This window comes from Castor canadensis, chromosome 7 (genome assembly GCF_047511655.1).
Source record: "Castor canadensis chromosome 7, mCasCan1.hap1v2, whole genome shotgun sequence".
In the NCBI taxonomy this organism is placed as follows: domain Eukaryota; kingdom Metazoa; phylum Chordata; class Mammalia; order Rodentia; family Castoridae; genus Castor; species Castor canadensis.
Window position 1 is genome coordinate 154,074,339 of NC_133392.1, and position 21,597 is coordinate 154,095,935.

Sequence of the window (21,597 nt, forward strand, 5' to 3'; positions counted from 1 at the left end):
ACAAGAGCCCTTCCCTAATCACCCCTGAGCACAGACAACATATAAACACCTTCTAAGCCACAGTAACACCCCAAAATGGCTGATCTGAGCAACTCTTGCTTCTTTGCCTGTTATAGTCTGGTCTCCCCACTTTTTTGGTGAGGGCAGTTTTGGGATTTAAACTCAGGGCCTTGTGTTTGCTAGGCAGGTGCTCTACCACTTGAGCCACTCTGCCAGCCCTTTCTGCTTTGGTTACTTTTGAGGTAGGTTCTCGTTTTGTGCCTGAGCCAGCCTGTATCACATCCTCCTATTTTTGCTTCCAAGAATGGCTGAGATGCCAGGTGTGTGCCATTGTGCTCAGCCATTGGTCGAACTTTTCTCATGAACTTTTTGCTTGAGCTATCCTTGAACTACAATCCTCCCTTTCTCCACCTCCTGAGTACTGAGATTACAGGTGTGAGCCACCATGCTCCTCTTGGTCTCCTCACTTCTTAATAAGATTTGGAGGGCTGAGAATGTAGCTCAGTGCTACAACACTTGTTTCATTTACATGAGACCTTGGGTTCCATCCCTAGCCTTCAAAGAAAAAATAATCACTTGACACAGACTTAAATCCTATTTTAAAAAATCCTTCTTTAACCGCTTCATACAGAGGTACCCCACAACTCCATGTGGCATGCTCTCCCTCTGCTACAAGGAGAAATAAACTCTACTGCTGCATTGCTTCCTGCTCAGGGTGTGGACCCTTCGTTCTGCTTCCTCTGGTCCTTGTGCCTGGGGTTGGCTCTGTAGCAGCTCTGTCCATTTCTCCCATCTGAAATCCAGTCACATTCATCTGGTGCCTTCAGAAACTCCACTGGGTGACAGAATGGGAAGGAGGAACTCCACTTCTGGGAACCCACCCCACCTAATTGCCTTCCCTCTCCATCTTATATCCACAACCCTCCCCCCAACACATACACACTGTGCCTAGCCCCAAACCCCTCCGCCCCCAGGTGGCTTCTCCTATGCAGATCTGAATAACCAGAAGCAACTGACCTTCTTATTCCATCCCAGGAATCCTGGCATTTTGCCAGGGGGCTTCCCAATGCGCTCCTGTAACTATATGGGATTTACACGGTCTTTATTATCAAGACAGAATTTCATGGGCTGAGGACAGAGCTCGATGACAGAACACTTATTACGAGAACTTGCGCAAAAGTAATCCTCAGGCTGGCACACTTGAGGGAGGGGCTCCGCCTTTGACAGTAACCTCAGAAAAGCAAGACATCAGGGATCTCTCTGCTTTCGTTCCCACTTGGCACATCAGAAGTACGCAGCAAGGGCAGCTACTTAGAGCTGTGTTACTGCCTTGAGTACCTAGAGTTCTGGCCTCTAAGAGTCCCCCATGTGCCCAACGACTTGTGTGCCCTTATTCTGCTGGCTTTTGCGAGTGTTGGGACAATCCTGCATCCTCTGTCTACTGATCTTACAGCTCCGGAGACCTGAAGTCCCAGGCTAAGTCCTAGCGTCAGTGAAGCCACACGGGGTGGAGGTCTGTGGAGAGAAGGGTCTGGGAGTTAAGACCTGAAAGCACTGGACTCCCCTGGTCTTATTTGTCCTCTAGGGGCCCATGGTGGAAGGAGGAAGTGTGTTGACTAAGCCTGTGCACTGAGGAGGCACTGCCTGTTAGCAGCTGGGCCTTTCTATATTCAGTCCTCCAAAGGCCCATGTCCTAGGGTGATGCTCCGAGAGGTAGCAGAACCATTAGGAAGTTGGGTCTAGTAGGAGGTGGCATGCTCTCCAAGGAGATTGTGGGACCCTAGCCACATCTTCTTTCTCTTTTTTTGCTTTCTGGCCACAAGGTGGGCAGTTTTGCTCGGTCATCTGCTCCAGCCATGATGCACTGTCTTGTCACAATAGGGACAACTAATCACAGACTGGAACCTTCAAAACTGTGAACCAAGGCTGGAAGCATGGCTCAAGAGGTAGAGCACCTGCCCAGCAAGCATGAGGCCCTGAGTTCAAACCCCAGTACTGCCAAAAAAAATTCAAAATCGTGAGCCAATAAAAACCTTTTCTCTTTATAAGTTGATTAGCTCAGGTATTTTTTTATAGTGACCAAAAGCTGACTCACTCAGACCTTGAGTCCAGGGATTCTGTTCCTTGAGCCTCACAGTTTTCATCTGTCAAATGGGCACAAAGACAACATAGACCCCATGGGCTTCCATTGAAGAATGAGTGAGATAATATTCCCAAAGCACTTAGCTCAGTACCTGGCACATAGTAGGTACTCAGTAAACATTACTCTCCAGGAGTTTCTCCCTCTTCCTTTTTCTCTCCAGAAGCCAACATGGAGGAGGGTTTGCTCTCTGCTTGGTCTCTCTGACTCTAGCTCCTTCCTCTCCCATCTCATGGCTTCTCTATGTTAGGAGGGAGCCTTGCAGTGCCTAGAGGGAACATGCCAGTGTAACCGTGATGTATGCCAACTGCTCCAAGACTAAGCCCTAGTTCTGTGTCCCTCACCACCCACAACACCCTAATCCTGTTTGCTTGTAGACTAAAAACTAGGTATTCACGGAGCTAGTTACTTATCTCCAAACTCACAATAGAAGTGCTCAGAAAAGCTGAACAGTAACCACAATGTCTACGACCTTATTTAAAACCATAAGACATCATTATCCCCACTCTACAGACAAGGGAACTGAGGCACAGAAGGGGTAAGTAGCTTCTTCATGGTCTCAAATTCAGTTGGTGAAGGAGCCCGGCACAAGCCTCAGTGCTCTGTCCCTCAGGGCCTGAGTTCTTAAACACAGGCTTAGCCTAAGTGTCTTTGTTCCCTAACACTAACACTGCAGGTTATTTGGAGGATTAAATGAGAACCTACATGCACTGTGCTTAGCACAGTACTAAGTGCTCAGTGAGATTTAACTCTGGAATGCAATAATAACAAGACCTGCTATTATTATTATTTTGGTCAACTTCCCAATTCGCCAGCATAAGATAATCAGGAGCATCAGTCACAAACCTTGTGTCTAGAACACACTCAGGGAATGTCTCCATTTCTTCTCCTTCACCAGCCTTCTTTCCCCACCCAGATGAATTTATAGGAAAACCTAAGGGAAACAGGCAGGTGCTGGATGTCTCTGCACTCAGGCCTGATTGTATCACAAAAATGCAGATTTGCACTAAGTTGAGGAGGATCATAAAAGCCTTCCATCCTCTCTTCCTCCCTCCTTCCCTCCCTTCCTTTCTCGTGACTTCTCTTCCTGCCTTCTTTCCTTCCTCCCTCTCTCCATTCCTTCCTGTCTTCCTTCTTTCCTCCCTACCTCCCTTCACTGCTTCCTTCCTTCCTTCCTTTCCTACCTCTCTCTCCCACTGCATCCCTCCCTTCCTTTCTTCCTTCCTGGTTCTGGGGCTCCAACTCAAGACCCAAAGTTGTGAAAACGCCTTTCTGAATAAATGGTTAAGGTCCACTGCGCCCTCTAGAGGTAGGCGCTGGTATCACCCTCACCTTACAGCTGGCGATATCAAGGGCCCTTGCCCACTTGGCAGAACCAGAAGTACAAGAGCTCCACCCAGAGACCACAAAGCTACCCTGTCTCCTCTCCAGTTTGACAGGTGGATGGACAGAACAAGAATCACCCTCTGACTCCTCTGCCTCCCAAGGTCAGTGCTGCACACACACAGAGATGCTCTCTGAGATTGCTAGGTATGGGTGCATTTCTGGAATTAGAAGCTAGGGACCCACCAAGCATCACTGATAACAGGGGGTTGGTGTTTATTTGCTTGGTTTGAGGGGATTTGTTTGTTTTGCAGTTCTGGGAATGGAACCCAGGGTTTTGCCCATGCCAGGCAAGCGCTCTACCATTGAGCTACATCTCCAACCCTACAGTGCGGTTTTAAGCCAATATTCCAAAACACCGAGTCCATCCACAGCCAGCTCCAGCCTCCATCAGCACATAACTGTGCTCCAGTCATTTGCAGCAAACCTCATAGCCGTGTCCTTGACCATGGGAGGGACAGGAGGGGGAAAAGCATTTCTCAACAATTGGCTGCATTTGGCATCCCCAGGAGAGCCCAAAGTATCTGGGGAATATGGGTGAGACCCATGCCCCACTAGGACGTCCCAGTCTCTGAGCAGTGGGAAACCTTGCCCCTAGTGCACCCACACACACACACACCCATCCCTCTCCCTGGGCCACGCCATGTCCTGTATGCTGTAAGTCAGCCCTGCTGACCTAGCCCTGGGAGCAGATCCCTTGGGGACACTACCAAGAGCCAAGAATTCCAAGAATTCAGGGGGGCAGGCCTCAAGAAAACAAGCCAGAGACTTGATACTTGGGCCAGTGCTGTGTTCCCATTCCTGGCCTGGGAGGACTCTGCTGTGAGGCTGGGCTAGTCCTCCTGTGGGAGAAACCCAGCCGACAGGGGCAAGGGCCAAGGCGCTCATCCACTTCACCACAGCCTTCCACAGTGTTGACCGGAAAAAAAAAAAAAACCTGTGCCTTGTGCACCCCAAGAACTTTCCCAGGGTGTGAGCTTTCCTTGGAGTCAGGGTGGGAACAAGCAAGGAACAGGCAGTTTTGCCTCAGGCAGAAACTTGGTGACAGTTCAAACTCACAGGAATGTCCTCCATAATGAGTCTGACCTTTATTTCACAACCACACATTTTTTAGCACTGATCTAAGCACTGACAAATACTAAGGAGCAGTAACCTGACATTGTGCCCATTTTATAGGCCTTGGAACTGAGGTACAAAGAAGTGTTAAGTAAGAATTATAGGGGCAGGCCAGGTGCCAGTGGTTCATGTCTATAATCCTAGCTACTTAGGAGGTAGAGATCTGGAGGATCATGGTTCAAGGCCACCCTAGACAAATAGGTCCTAAAACCCTATCTTGAAATACCCGACATAAAAAAGGGCTGGAGGAATGCCTTAAATGGTAGAGTGCCTGCCTAGCAAGTATGAGGCCCTGAGTTCAAATCCCAGTACTGCCAACAAAAGAAGAAGAATTATAGGAATGTGCTGAAGTATAGCTCCGTGGTAGGGTACTTGACTATCATGTGTGAGTCCCTGGGTTCAATCCTCAGCACTGCTTAAAAAAAAAAAAAAAGAAAAGAATTAATTGTCCATTGTTTTGTCATAAACTCCTGCACTGGGCCCCAACAGACCAGGATAGAAATCAAAGTAGAGTCACTCACACTAAAAGTTCCACTTCACCAAGCTGAAGCTAAGCTATTTATCAGAGGTATTTATCAGGATTACAGAACAGCCAAATTTCTCAAACAGGCCAGTTTCAATTGGCATGATGTCTTAAAGCCACCTGGTGTTAACCAATCAGTTGATTTTCTATTGTTCTATCTCTCTGGCCCCACCTACAAGGAAAGTCATTTTGAAATGACCAGGCCAGGCCAGGCACAATGGTTTATGCCTATAATCCAGCTACTCAGGAGGTGGAGATCAGGAGGATCAAGGGTTTGAGGCCAATCCAGGCAAAAGTTAACAAGACCCATCATAACTAACAAGTCAGACATGGTGATCCACTCCTGTGACCCCAGCTATTCACTTGCCTATGATCCCAAGCATGCAGGAAGCAGAAGCATTGGCCTCCAAAGGTGACCCTGGGCAAAATCACAAGACCCTATTCAAAAAATAACTAAAGCAAAGAAATGGTTGACAGAGTGGCTCAAGCAGGAGAGCATCTTCCTAGCAAGTGGGAGGCCCTGAGTCCAAACCCCAGTATTGTCAAAAAAATAAAGTAAAAGTAATGACCAGTTTGCTTGTTGTCCTTTTATCTTTTTCCAGCCCTTTCTATCCATAAAACCAACCTCTTGTTGTTAGAAGACATATTCTATTTGATGAAATTAAGTATTGCCTGACTCCAGAATCCAGAATAAAGACAGTTAAGATGTGTAAGTAAATCACTGTAATTTTGTCCTTTGATAGAACTTAAGTAACTCACCCAACGTAACAGCAACTGACTCGCTGAGCTGGAGTCTACACCCCGAGAGCCGTCCCAGCGTCTGGTGTGTGATCACCATGACAGTCTGCCTTCCCTTTAACAGAGTTAAAGATGGCATCACAGAGTTGGGTGTGGTGGCTTACACTCAGGAGGCTTGGACAGGAGAATGGCAAGTTCCAGGCTGGCCTGGGCAGACTCTTCACACACACACACACACACACACACACACACACACACACGCAAACAGAAGAAGAAAAAAGTGACATCGTGGGATGGGGTCATCTGCACCATCCCTATACCTATGAAGGGTCCTTGATGAGCCAGGATTCTGTCTAAAAACCACAGCTTAAGGAGGAGGTTCTTAACTTGTCAACCTACAGGTGACCCAGCTGCTCCAGGGCAGATCTGTTGGGTAACACAGTGGTCACCAGTACCAGGATTTCACAGGGGATGGGTTTCAGGAGCCCCTGCAGATAACGAAGTCCACAGATGTCCAAGTCTCTGATAAAGAATGTCACCGTGATTTGGGGTCTGGAGGGAGTACCCAAGACAGAGACAGAGGATAACTCATCTCAGGTCCCGAGAGTCCTTGACATGGGAAGAATTTAGGACAAGTCAGAAATGAGATTTAAGCAGAGTTATTAGCAGGTGAGACTAGTGCACACTCAAAAGGTTGAATGTGGGTGTGGAAGAGACACGCTGCTTCATCTTCATTAAGGTACGTACATATTCTCGAGATTCTAATCTATACTGGATTTCCTTTTTTGACAGGTCTGGGCTTTGAACTCAGGGCCTCATACTTGCTAGGCAGGTGCTCTACCACCTGAGCCATGTCCCCAGCCCCTTTTTGCTTTAGTTATTTCTCAGATAGGGGCTTTTGTTTTTGCCCCAGTCCAGCCTGGACCACAGCCCTCTTACTTATGCTTCCCGAAGAGCTGGGATGACAGGCATTGACTTGCACACCCAGCTTTTTTGTTGTTGAGATGGGATCTTGCTAACTTTTTAGCCAACTGGCCTCAAACTGCAATCCTCTTCATAATATACTCTGCCTCTCAAGTAGCTGAGATTACTGTTGTGAGCCATGGCACCTGGCCTCCATATTGGATTTCTGTACTGACTAGTGACTAATCAATTACTTTCTTTATACTGATCATTTGGCTTACTTTGGCTATACTCACAGAGTCTTATCCTGTCATTATGCTAGTAAGTTCAAACAATGAGAGGGGCATTGTATAGGAACACAGTTGGTGTTAGAAACACTTTATCATTTCTTTCTTTAAGGTCCAATTCATGCTTTAGTGGGGCTGTTTTTGGCCCTGTAGGGGTCACTCTGTGAAAGGTTTGTTTTACCATTTTTCTTGCTTTTCTTTTTTCCCTTCCTCATCTTCCCCATTTCTTATCTCAGAATGCCTAGTTTTAGGCACGTCCTCTTTTTTCAGAAATGCTGCTGACCAAATCCAGGGTTTGACACATGGTAGGCAAACACTGTCCTGCTGAGCTACACCTCAGATCCTCCCAGGTGCTTTAAAAATCAGAACACCTTACCTTCAGCAACGTAAATGTTACATCAATAGTTATTATGCTGCATTGTTTAGGAAATGATGACAAGGGGAAAAAAAGCCTACATATGTTCAGTACAGATGAAAGTTTTATTATTTATTTATTGGTGGTACTGGGGTTTGAACTCAGGGCCTCACACTTGCTAGGCAGGTACTTGAGTCACTCCACCAGCCAGCTATATGTTGAGTATTTTTGAGAGAGGGTCTCACTTTTTGCCATGCCTGGCCTCAAACCACAACCCTCCTGATCTCTGCCTCCTGAGTAGCTAGGATTTATAGGCATGAGTCATCAGCCTGGGTTTGCTCCCCTGCACCACAAAAATAAATAAACAGATGCTGGCAAACTAAGTGATAGGCATTTTGGAGGTCCAAATCTTCCTCTGAGTGTTTCACCTCACCATCTCATCAAACCCTCACATACTGCCTGGTTTGTGACAGGTGTCCCCATCTCACAGATATGGAAGCCAAGCATCAGGAGTCTTAAAAAACATGTTCTAAGTAAGGCATCTGATAAGTGAAGAAGTCCTGCTGTTATGTGACAAAGCACCACAAGCTAGGTGACTGAAAACAGCATGTTCTCACGATTCTAGAGGCCACAAGTCCAAAGTCAAGTGGAGGCAAGGCGTTGTCCCTCCAGAGGCTGAGGGGAAAATCCTTCCTTGCCTGGACCAGCTTCTGGTGGTTCCAGGTGACTGTTGGCTTACAGCAGCCTGGCCCCCATCTCTGCATCTGTCTCCACACAGCCTTCTTCTCTTCTCAGTGTGTCCCTCTCCTCTGCAAATGACACTTGATGGATTCAGAGCCCACCTGGATCCTCCAGGATAACCTAATCTGGAGATTCTTAAGTAACTGAGTCACATTCACGAATTCTGCAGATTGGGACACAAACACATCTTCCCACTCGCTCCAGCAGGATCTGAGCCAGGTCTAGTGTCACCAGCCATGTAGAAAGCATATGGTATTGCAGAAAGACTCTGAATGCCAGCCCTTTGGGTTGGAGCTCACAGCACACAAAGCCTATCTCCTTGATTTGCCTGGTGACATGCAGACAGAATAACCTGGGAGTGTGAGTGGACACCTGAGCCAGTTTAGTCACCTCATTTCTACTGTTTCTTCCTCTAAAATTTCTTCAATTCCACCCACTTTGCCCTGGGCAAATCCCAAGCTTACCTGCCCCTCACTCCACACATCACCTCCTCTTTGATACAAACTATTTGCCAGGGTTGGCTTCGAACTTTGATCCTCCTGATCTCTGCTTCCTGAGTAGCTGGATTACAGGTCTGAGCCACTGGCACCTAGCTGACTTCACTTTTGTGATCAGGGATTTCTATCTGTCTCTCCTCTACCTATGAGGGAGTAGGGTCTTCATCTACTTTTGTTGGACTTCTTATCCCCTGCATGGGTTGTAGGCCTCTGTTGGCACATTTCATTTTATAACAGCTTCATTGAGATATAATTTAGATATTACACAATTAGCCTGCTTAAAGTATATAATTTAACGTTTTTTTAGACATTCATAGAGTTGTGCAATCATCACCACAGTGGATTGTAGAAATTTTTCATCACCCTTCCCAACCCCTCCCTCCAAATCCTATACCCATTGGTGGTCGCTTCTCATCCCCTCTTCCCTCCATCCCTGGAGATTACTAATCTACTTTCTGTCTCCATGGATTTGCCTGTTCCAGAAACCTCATGCAAAGGGGGTCATTTGTGACTTGCTTGGTTTACTTATGTTTACAAGACCTATCCCTATCATAGCACATGTAGTATTTCATTGTTCTGTGTGGTTATACCACATTTTATTATGGACATTTGGGGAATTTCTACCTCAGGGCTATTTTGACTACTGCTTCAACACACTCATACACAAGTTCCTGTGTGTGACCATACATATTCTTTTCATCCTCTTAGGTGTACATCTAGAAGTAAAATCCTGAGTCATACGGGAACATCAAGTTTTTTGCTTTGTTTTGAGACAGGATCTCACTATGTTACCCAGGCTGGCCTTGCCTCCGGCCTCCACCTCTTGAATGCTGGAATTACAGTTGCACACCTCCTCACCCAGCTCACCCATGGGGTTTTAATGAAAGGCTGATTGCCCTTCTTCTGCAGCATGACCTTGACCTAGAGATTTGACCTTCCCAAGACTCTCCTGTATAATGGGAATTGATTTACCCAACAAATATTTATTGAGTACCTACTAAGGGCTGGGCCCTGTTCTGGGTACTGGGATAAATTCCTACCAGCTCAGGACTTTCCATGAGGGGAGCCAGGCAAAAAGCAGATAACAAGGTAAATAGAATAAGTTGATGAGAAGTACTGCAGAGAAAAGTAAGATAGAAGAGAAGGGCATGTGCAAGATGGGGAAGGAGGTGCTACAGTGTTCATGGAGGACTGCCTGAAGAGACATTGAACAGAGACCTGAAGGAGGCGACAAAGTGAGCCTTGGAGACCTGTAGGGGTTGGAAGGTTTGAGTGGATCTTTTGGCCAGGGTCAAATATAGCTATGTTGCTTATTTGTGTCCTCAGCATCTTAGGAATCAATTCTTGTGAAGGTAGCCCCAAAATATTTTTAATTTTTTGTGAGCCCAGGATGATGAAATCAAAGCATGTGATCAATCCTGCTGCCCTGGGAATATTAATTTTGGCCTAAAGCTGGGAATATTTTAAGTTTGGCTTAAGGAGTTTTCCATACTTGATGAGTGTATAGACTAACTTTCTCTGTTTTTTCTTTCTTTCACACACTAGGCTAGCACTGAACCACTGAGCCACACACTAGCCTGTAACCTATCCTTGTGTCATGAGCACAGTCTGTCAGACACATAGACAGACAGGTTTGTGTCTTTTCACAATGTCAGAGTTTTTTAAATAACAATAAATCCACAAGCTACATCGGTTTCTTTGGTTTTAATTTGCCAAGTATTACTGGGTTCACTTGATAGCCACAAACCACCAGTAATACAAGTTCTTTTATTCCAATCTCAATTACTAATATTAACTCTCAGATCATACATTACACTTCATGTGATAACAATACATAGCAATGCCAAGAAAAGGTTAAAAGGCTACAGAGTTCAGAGGGCTGGGCTGGAGGTGCAGGCAGAGCTGACACAGACACCGGAAAAAAGTCTCCGTAGGGGACCAGATAAGAAGTTTTACAAACCACAAGCACAGAGCTATTCAAGTTGTTGTCAAGTGCTGGTCTTGGAAGAAGGCCATAACCAGTGTCAGTCTGAAGTAGCCTGTGTGTCATGGGCAGGAGAAACTGTGCCACCGCTCGAGTCAGGGGACAAAGGCTTTGACAATTTTCCTGGATGAGGCTCATGATGAGTGACTTGGTGATGGGATGGTTTTGAGACTGCCATGTCTCAGTCTTGGGATGCTCCTTCTTTTATAGTCCCAGATGAGAGGGTTACATCTTATGTGGTTGCTAAATTCGTGTGTCTGATATGATTTGATGTATTTGCAGATGTAATTTTTTATTAGCACAAATAAATATTTATCAGTGTGTGCCTCATGGTGCGATGATAGATGGTAGTTGTTTATGTGCATAAACAAGGTGTAGCATCACTCTGTTTTGTCCCCATACTCAAAACAGAGTAGCTGAAGCCAAACTGACTGATTTATAAAACAGAGTAAGCAAAAGCTAAGCACAGCCTTCAAGCTGCTATTCTATACAACATACAGCAACCCAGAGCAGGCCACCCTGTTCTCCTCACCTTGTACCAAAGAGCTGGATTCCAGTCATCACAAGCAGCCATCTGTTCAAACTAGACAGATGTAAGCTATAGCCCTAAGTTCAATGCCCAGTATTACAACACAAAAATAATCAGCAAAACTAGATTTGTGGCATTTTTGTCTTTTCTGATTGTTGTTGTTATTTGTTGGTTTTGGTTTTTTAAGACAAATCCTCCCTTGTAGCTCAGGTTGGCCTTGAACTTAATCTCCTGCCTCAGCCTTCTGAGAGGTGGGATTACAGGCATGTAGCACCACACCTGTCTGTAATTTTGTCTTTTGAAAAGGGAAATCTTTAGAAAGTCATACTTTTTTTGTAAAAATAAGGAAAATAAATTTTCTGGGAGAGCTCTGGAGGGAGGTGGCATCTGAAGGATGGGTAGCAATGAGGACAGGCAGAACAGTCTGAGTCTCCAACCCAGACATTCAGGAATCTGGGTGGCTTCTGCACTTTTTGAAATTAGCCAGGACAGCTCAGATACCAATGATGGAAGCTGGCCCAGGCTTTCCGAAGCCAGGCTGTCTGAAGAGTAGAGGGGGTTGGGGGAGGGATCCCCTGTTTTTATGCAAAGTAGGGGGCACTTTTCTACTCCAGACCCATCTGCTCTCATCAGAAACAGAAGCCTTTGTTTCTCTCAGGAAAGAAGCCTTTCTTTTCAGCCCCTTCCCCATATTCCTTCTCGCTCTCCTAAGGTCACAGACAAGCTAATTTCAAAGAGTAACTTTGCTTAGTAGGAGAGAGAGGCATAACCAGGCGAGTGTCTTGCTTTTCCTCCAGGTCAGCCTTGGGGCAAAGTGCCATCCCTGGGCACCTGGCCTCCTCTGTCTTGGTTGAAAGATGGAACAGTAATCTGCAGAAGTCAACAGATGAAAGCTAATTAAGTGCCACATGTACTCTGGATTGGATCATGGACCAGAGAAAAAAATGTTTTTCTTGTATTATAAAAAATGCTAGTGGTCCAGGTGTGATGGCTCACACCTGTAATCCTAGCTTCTTGGGAGGCAGAGATTGGGAGGATTGCAGTTTGAGGCCAGCCAGAGCAAAACCAAAAAGTTCATGAGATTCTATCTCAACAGAAAAGTCTGGACTTGGTGGCAGCCTATCATGCTAGCTATCAGGAAAGCTTAAATAGGAGAATCATGATCCAGGCCGGCCTGCCCAGGAACAAATGCAAGACTTTATTCAAAATATATATATAGCAAAAAGGGCTGGGGGCATGGCTCCAATGGTAGAGGGTCTGTCTAGCAAGTGCAAGACCCTCAATTCTAACTCCCTACAGCCAAAAAAAAAAAATATTACTGGCATAATTGTTGAAATCTAAATAAGATTAGTAGATTACATAATAGTCTTATAGCAATGTCAATTCCAGATTTTGATAAAAGTGTTATGGTTATGTAATAGGAAGTTCTGTTTTTCTTTTTTTTTTTTTTGTCATTGTTAGTTTGTCTGTTTTGAGACAAGGTCTTGCCATCCAACCCAGGCAGCCTTGAACTCTCCATCCTCCTACCTCAGCCTCCTGGGACTAGTGTTACAGGTGTACCCCACCATGCCCAATTAGGAATTCCTATTTTAAGAACTATACACTGAAGTAACTGGGAGGATCAAGAAATTATGTGCAAAGAGTGGTGGCAGCGGCAGCCTGGGAGGCTCACAATAAAAGTGCTAAAAAAGGAGAGTGTAAGACAGGAAAATAACTAAGTATATTTGCTGAGCCCAGCAGTGACCAACTCTGCTGAAAAAGGAAGATCAGAGGACCCCACAGGGTCCCATAATCAGCAAGAAGCAAAGCTCTCACCACTCGCAGCTCAACACTCCTGATCCCCCGCCCCTGAAGTCACCACACCGCTCCAGGCTCCATTACTCAGCAGTAAGTGCCCCCCAACCCCTCCACAATACATGATCTGCTTGCTACTTCACACTGACATGACAGGAAAACTAGCGTCCCTGTGTAAGCAGGACCCATGGCTCCTGCCGCTCCACAGGTAACAGAAGGTGCAAGCCAGCAGGCTTGGTTCCCCCTGCACTAGTAGCAGTGCCACTGAACTGAGCTCCCTGAAGCCCATGCAGGACTCCCACTGCCCACAGGCTTTGCTCTCCAGAGCCAGCAGCAGCACCACAGAATTGTGCTCCCTGAGGCCCATGTAGAAAATCAGGCCCCAAAAGTCCCACCACCCGCAGGCTTGGTTCTCCCATGCTTGCAGCAGCTGCCATGGTTCCTGGGAGCCCATGCCCCAACACAAGTAGACCCAAGGGCCTCTGCTGCCTTGTGGGCACCAGATGATTCAAGACCGCTGGCCTTGATGCCCCATGGGTACCCTCAGCTTGCTACACAGTGCCAGGAGCCTGCCAACACACACCCAAGTGAACCCCAGGCTCCAGGCCTTGCTATCCTGCTGGCACCAGGAGGCTTCCCTTCCCACAAAGCATGGAGGGCCAGTACTCCTCACTGTCCCTGATAGCAAGAGAGCCCTTGTTCCCCCATCAAAGAGCAAGAACACCAGATTCCCCACTGAGGGGAGAAAAGCTATAACATGCTACTCTGCAGGTGGCACCAGAAGTCCTATTCCCCCAAGTTACACAGAAGCCCAGTGCTTCACGCTGCACCTCCCTGCAAGAGTCACGTCTCTCCTGCCCAAGAGCTGGAATCCCGGCTCCTCCACTGAGTGGCAATCTGCTACCCTGCTGGTGCTGTGAGGCCTAACCCCCACTGTGCACCGAGACCTAGCACTCCCCACTGACACTGCAGGAGAGCCCCTGTGCCCCCATCAAAGAGTGGGAAATCCAGCCCCCTCACTGAGGTGAGAAATGAGGTAATCAGCACCCCAACAAGAACCCTTCAAAAGGTAACATAGCCAACATACCCCTCTCTGAGGAACACTGCTGGAGCTCCAGGAGAAAAAGAACTCAAAACACCAACTACAGGAGCACAAGAGATTAAAACCATAACCAACAACAACTCCAGATGCATAAATCTCAATGCAGAATGAAACAGCAAGACAACCACTCTCCACCAAAAGCCAACTCCACCACTAAGGATCCAAACACCTGCATAGAGGAAGAATTATCAAATAATGAATTCAAAAAAAAATAATAAAAATGATTAATGACCTCAAAAAAGAAACACAACAGTTAGTATTTGACCTCAAAGAGGACATGAATAAACAATTAAATAAGCTCAAAGAAAATACAAAGAAATAGATGAATAAATTAAGAAGACTATCCGGGATATGAAAGAGGAAATCAATAAATATATGGAAATCCTGAAAAATAACCAATCTGAAATAAACAACTCAACATCTTAAATAAATATTGCAATTGAAAGCTTGGTGAGCAGAGTGGAGCAAGTTGAAAGTAGAGTATCAGGAACAGAAGACAAAGTAGAAGAATTAGACCAAATAGTAAAAGATCATGAAAGATGCTAAGAAAATATGAATGAAACATGCAAGACATCTGGGACACCATGAAAAGACCAAGCCTACGAATCATGGGTGTAGAAGAAGGAGGAGATATGCAGACTAAAGGCACTGACAACCTATTCAATAGAATAATAGCAGAAAACTTCCCTAACATTGAGAGTCACCCAGGTGCAGGAAGCTTACAGAACACCAAACACTCAGGACCAAAAGATAAACACCCCCAGACACTTCATAATCAAAACACTCAGCACACAGAACAAAGCAAGAATTCTGAAAGCTGCAAAAGAGAAAAGACAAGTCACATATAAAGGCAAACCCATTAGAATAACAACAGATTTCTCAACTCAAACTAAATGCAAGAAGGTCATGGAAAGACATAATTCAGGCCATGAAAGAAAGAAATTGTCAACCTAAATTAGTCTACCCAGCAAAACTGTCCTTCCTAATTGAAGGAGAAATTAAAATCTTCCAAAACAAGGAAAAACTACAGGAATTTGTGACCACCAAGCCAGCACTACAGAAGATACTTAGTGGACTTTTACTTATAGAAGAAGAAACGCGAGTGAGACAGAAAGACTTAAGAAAGAATAAACTCTTTTGAGCAAGTGGACCAGTAAACAAGGAATGGGTAAAAGTAAATGACAGGGGAACAAAAATGACTGGAAACAACAGGCACCTCTAAAAACTAACACTGAATATAAATTGCCTCAATGCCCCAGTCAACATTCCAGGAAAGGAAGGATGGTTCAAATACATAAATCCATAAATGTAATACTGCATATAAACAGAAACAAGGACAAAAACCACATGATCTTTTCAATAGATGCAGAAAAAGACTTTGACAAAATCCAACACCCTTTCATGATAAAAGCTCTGAAGAAACTAGGAATAATAGGAATGTTCCTCAACATTATCAAGTCTATATATGACAAACCTAGAGCCAACATCATAGTAAATGGAGAACGACTGAAACCATTCCCCTTAAAGTCAGGAACAAGGCAGAGCTGTCTACTTTCTCCATTCCTATTCAATATAGTTTTAGAATTCCTAGCCAGAGCAATAAGACAAGAGCAAGAAATAAAAGGGATTCAAATAGGGAAGGAAGAAGTCAAACTATCCCTATTTGCAGATGACATGATCCTATACCTAAGAGACCCCAAAAATGCTACCAAAAAACTACTAGAAATCATAAACTCTTTCAGCAAAGTAGCAGAACACAAAATTAACATACAGAAATCAGTACAACGTACAGACTAAGAAAGAAATCAGGGAAACACCCCATTTACAATAGCCTCAAAAACAATAAAGTACCTTGGAATAAATTTAACAAATGAAACCGAATACCCTTTTAATGAAAACTATAACGGCTGAAGAGAGAAATTGAAAAGAAGACATCAGGAGATGGAAAGAGTTTCCATGTTCATGAATCGGTAGAATCAACACTGTAAAAATGGCCATACTACAAAAAGCAATCTATATGTTTAACTCAATCCCTATCAAAATTCCAGTGATATTTTTCACAGAAATAGAAAAATCAATTGTGAAATACATATGGAAACACAAAAGACCTTGAATAGCCAAAGCAATTGTGAGCAAAAAGTCCAATGCTAGAGGCATCACAGTACTCAACTTCAAACTATACTACAAAGCCATAACAATAAAAACAGCATGGTACTGGCACAAAAATAGAGAGGAAGACCAATGAATCAGAATAGAAGATTCAGACACAAACCCATGCATCTATAGCCAGCTGATCTTCAACAAAGAAGCCCAAAACACACGATGGAGAAAAGACAGCCTCTTCAACAAATGTTGCTGGGGAAACTGGATATCCACATACAGAAGATTGAAACCAGATCCCTGTCTTTCACCCTGTACCAAAATCAACTCAAAGTGTAACAAAGTTTCAAGAAACTTTGAAACAACTCCAAGAAGCAGCAGGAAATACACTGGATCAGATAGGTACAGGGAAAGACTTCTTAAACAGAACTCAAAAGACTCAGCATTTACGAGACACAATGAACAAATGGGACTGCATCAAACTAAAGAGCTTCTGCACAACAAAGGAAACAGTCACCAGATTCAAGAGACAGCCCACCACATGGAAGAAAATCTTTGCCAGCTGCTCATCCAATAAGGAACTAATATCCAAAATCTGTAGGGAACTCAAAAAACTTAGCCCCCAAAGAATCAACACCATAATGAAAAAGTGGGCACATGAATTAAACTGGGGATTCTCAAAGGAAAGGTACAAATGGCCAGTAAATACATGAAGAAGTATTCAACTTCCCTGATTATAAAAGAGATGCAAATCAAAACAATACTTAGATTTCATCTCACCCCAGTTAGAATGGCCACAATCAAGGGTAATAACAACAAATGCTGGTGAGGATGTGGCAAAACAGAAACCCTTATACACTGCTGGTGGGAATGCAAATTGGCACAACCACTATGGAAAGCAGTATGGAAACTCCTCAAAAAGCTAAAGATAGAACTGCCATATGATCCAGTGATACCCCTCCTGGGCATCTACCCAAAAGAATGTAAAACAGGATACTTACTGGAGAGACACCTGCACACCAATGTTCATCGCAGCACTATTCACAAAAGTCAAGCTCTGGAAACAACCCAGACTCCCTACCACTGAAGAATGGATTATGAAATTGTGGTACATATACACAATGGAGTATTTCTCAGCCACAAGGAATAATGACAAGGGGTTCTAAGATAAATGGATGCAATTGGAGGACATTATGTTAAGTGAAGTTAGCCAGGATCAGAAACACAAAAGATGAATGTTTTCTCTCATACATGGAAGATAGATCCAAAGATAAACATATACACAAAACCAAACATGATTATATGTAAACTCAGTTGTAGAACATGTTTATAACAGTGTAACTACTCTATGGAACTCAGGGAAAGACAGAAAGGAAGAGAATGATAGAGCATCAGTAATATTGCATGCCATAAGATGTGAGCATAAAGGATGTAAGGAGGTATATCGAAAGCCGTTGAAAAACGGGGAGTGAAAGGTAAAGGGGATAAGGGGGAGGAATGGAAAGGGTTGAAGAGACCAAAGTAAAGCACACCCACAGTGGGCATGCATTGAGACACCCTTTAAACATCAACCCAAACATTAATAATGAAAACCAGGACTGAGAAACAGGTACAGTGTGTGGGGGGTACTAGCAGGAGGGGGAAAGGTGAAGGAAGGAGATTAAGGTAACTGTGTATGGTTGATGGACTTCAAATATCTATATGAACCAGAACTAAATAACCTCTTGCAATTATTTTAAGTGGAGTGAGAAGGGGGCTGAGGGGGAGAGACGATGGGGGCAATGTAACCAGTGTACAATATAAGTCTAATCAGAATTGTCACTATGAGTCCCCCTGTGTAATGAATATATCCTAATAAAAAAAGAAATTATGTCTGAAATATACTCTTAGGAAAAAGTTATGGAAGGAAGGAAGGAAGGAAGGAGGGAGGAAGGGAGGGAGAGAGGGAGAGGGAGGGAAGGAGGAAGAAAGGAAGGAAAGAAGCAGTGAAAGGAGAGAGGCAGGAAGGAAAGAAGGAAGACTGGAAGGAATGGAGGGAGGAAGGAAGGATAAATAAGACAAATTTGGAACCCCTTTATTACTCTTTTTTACCCCATCCACCCTACCCAGCCTTGGTGAGTTTCATTCTAACTTCACAAACATGGATGTAATGTACTTTGAAATATTGCTGTGATTTTAATTTGCAATTCCCTCATTGTTAGAGAATTTGAAGATTGCTCATGTGTGGATTACTAATGTGAATGTGAAATATCCATTTAAATCTGTTAAATAGATTTTCAATCTATTAAAAAAAACATAAAAATGAAAAAGAATTTTAAAAAGAACAAATTAACAAAGGGTTACAGGCATTCTTGGCTCTGTTTTTGCAACTTTCCTGTCTTTCAAGACAGTTCAGATACTTTTAAACACTGAAAAACTAGGCAGTAGGTAACTTGCCAGGGGGACAGTATGGCAGGGAAGGAGGTGAAGGACCATTTTTGAGCACCTATCAAGTGTCAAGCAAACAATAGCCTTCAAGCCAATTAATCTAACCCTCATCCTAAATCTGGGGAAACTGCAGCACAAAATGCTTAGCTGTCTCTCCCAAAGTTATTTCAGGTTTTATTAAGGCCATGCCCACTTCCAGGTATCACCACCAGGAGGGCAGTCACTACTTACACTCGCACTGTCACACTTAGGCTCAGAATGGTCCCTTCCCCTGGCAGGACATTGTGGGGACACCTGGCATCATTCCTGCCTTTACAGGCCTGTTATTTTTCTCAAGGTCCCAAAACTCCAGGGCAGGCCTCAGCCTGTTCAGGCCTCAAGATGTGCAGTGTTCAACTAGGACAAAGTAAAGACCCAATACAATCTGAAGAAAGTGTGTTTGTAAATTCATGAAAAGAGACCTTTAGAAAGGACTTGGGCAGGAGGCAGGCATGGGGTTGCAACACATCTGATCATTTACTGCAGGCTCCTGGCAAGTGATGATCGTCAGCAGATTTTGTTCTGGGCAAGCTCAGTGTCATCCCTACATTATGGGATTTTACGGGATTTATGCACAGACCTTTCCTACAAATCAAGGTATTATAGGATGGATTAGGTGGTTCCCAGAAGCAAAAGTCCTGGCTGCCTTATTTTTTAGGAGATGTCAAGAAGCCCTGTGGTCAGGGGCTCTGTGACCTCACACCAGGACTTTGATCCTGCTAGTTCTAAAACAGCCCACTTTTACAAAACGGTCATTGGGTGATTCTTCTTAGCAGAAATTCAGTATAAAACATTGGGACTATGTAAGAAGACATTAAAAGAAGACAGGAATCACACACAGCATTCTCATCCAGAGACAGGCAGTGTTGATATGCCTGTGAGTATTCTTTCCATCTTTTTTGTGTGTGCAGGTATGTGTGTGCATGTGCACAAGCAAGTGTGCATACATGTACGTGCATGTGTGCAAACATGTGCTTGCTTGCACACATGCACATGTGTGTGGGTGCACTGTGCGTACATACATGCATGTGTGGGTGCACATGTGTGTTGCATGTGTGTGCATGTGTGTATGTGTGACTGTGTGTTCATATGTGTATATGTGTCTGCATGTGCATGTGTGCATGTCTGTGACTGGGTGCATGTGTGTGCATGTGTGTGTGTCTGTGGGTGCATGTGTGCATGTGTGTGCACACATGTATGTGTGCATGTGTGTGTGTGTCTGTGGGTGTATGTGTGCATGTGTGTGCATGAGTGTGTGCTCATCTCAAGAAAGACAGAGGCAGACAAAGTTTCAGGGCAGGGAGCAGAGACAGAAGCAGAGGATGAGCTTGGAAGCAAAACTGAGCTAAATTCTAATTCCCTATCTGGCCTTCCTTGGCTCCGTGACCTTGATGGAGTTGCTTAACCTCCCTTCCCACAGATGTAAAATGTGTTATAGATCCTACCTCTGGGGAGTTGTTTTCATTAAATGAGATTAAATTAAATGAACATGAAGTATTTAGCGTACTGCCTCACATGCAATAAATCCCCACCAAATGGTAACTAAATAAAGAGGAATAAGGACTTTAGGTATTTTATTTCCCAAATAGGATCGTACTGGAGATTCAATTTTGTGTCTAATACTTTAAGGATTTCATTGCTGCAAACATGGAGAATGGACTTCTACTGTGGTTTGGATGAATGTTCCCAAAGTTCCCTGTCTTATTGGCTGGGTCCCCACAGTGGCATCGTTGAGAAGTGACAGAACTTTTGAGAGTTCAGCCTAGTGGGAGGTCCTCAGATTACAGGGGCTGTACCCTCAAAGGAATTGTGGGATTCTGGTCTCTTCCTGCCTGTCTTCTCTGTTTCCTGGCGCATGAGGTAAGCAGTGTGGTCTGCTACATACTCCCTCCATGATGTTCTGCCCTCACCAGGGGCCCAAAGCAATAGGGCCATTCCACTTGAACTGGGAACGTCTAGAACTGTGAGCCAAAATAAACCTTTCCTCTTTATAAGCTAATTGCCTCTGGTATTTCATTATAATGACAGAAACGTAACTAAAATAACTTCTATTCCCAGAGAAGTAAATTTTTTAAGTATAAGGTTCCTAATTACACTGGGCTGTCTAGACTCCATTTTTCATGATGTCGTCTGTTCCCGATGTTGTGCACATGGGTTTTCATCACAGTGGATTGCTCCAGGAGAAATCCTACAGGCAGCTGACAGACATCAGATTTGATTCTGAACTCCCAGAGGATCTGGTCATTCTGCATGTGACCCGTCAATACCACTTACACCTGCAGGATTTGAAGATGTTACCCCTCCTCTTGAGGCCTCAGTTTCCTTATCTGTTAAGTGGGGTTACAACTGTGCTCCCTCAGCAGGAGGCAGTTACGGATGAGACAATCCATGTGAAGGACTGTATGGGGCCTGGGTAGTGCTCAGTAAAAGGTTAAAAAAAGGTATTAAGTACATCAAGTTTGAGACATAATCTTTCTTTGGTTTTGTGGATTTACTTAACTATTTTTGGTACCAAGGATGGAACCCAAGGCCTCATGCATCTAGACAAGTACTGTACCACTGAGCTACACTCCCAGCCTGAGACACAATCTTCATATTACAAAGATATGTCCTTCCATTGTCTGTCTACTTCTTTTATAAACTGGTTAGGGCAACATTCAGCCAGACAGTGACATAATTGGCCAAGCAGGACTTTTCAATGACAGAGCAGCTACACGACGGAGCTACAGGCAGCAGGCAGCAGGCAGCACCCCATGTTCCATGCCCACTGACAGCCAGCAGGCCCATTATAGATGGAAACAGGTGGCAGAGTGCCCGGGATGTACCGAAGCCAGGTAACCACCCCACTTAAAGGCAGGTACCAGGTTTTGCTAGTTGCTTAAAAGTCTCATAATTGCAGGGCGCTGGTCACTCACACCTATAATCCTGGCTACTTAGGA

At 44.5% G+C, this 21,597-nt stretch overlaps 1 protein-coding gene across 5 annotated transcripts in view; it reads right to left on the minus strand.

Moving 5' to 3' along the window:
* Aadacl4 (arylacetamide deacetylase like 4) overlaps window positions 1–21,597 on the minus strand; it is a 50,430-nt gene that overhangs the window by 19,348 nt on the left and 9,485 nt on the right. The window contains exon 1 of one of the 5 annotated variants that reach the window (XM_074081319.1): window positions 5,922–6,001. The exons of the other annotated variants lie outside the window; for them this stretch is intronic. The gene's annotated coding sequence lies outside the window, so the exon portion shown is untranslated. Of the gene's footprint in view, window positions 1–5,921; window positions 6,002–21,597 lie in introns of those variants that run through there. 5 annotated transcript variants of the gene reach the window in all.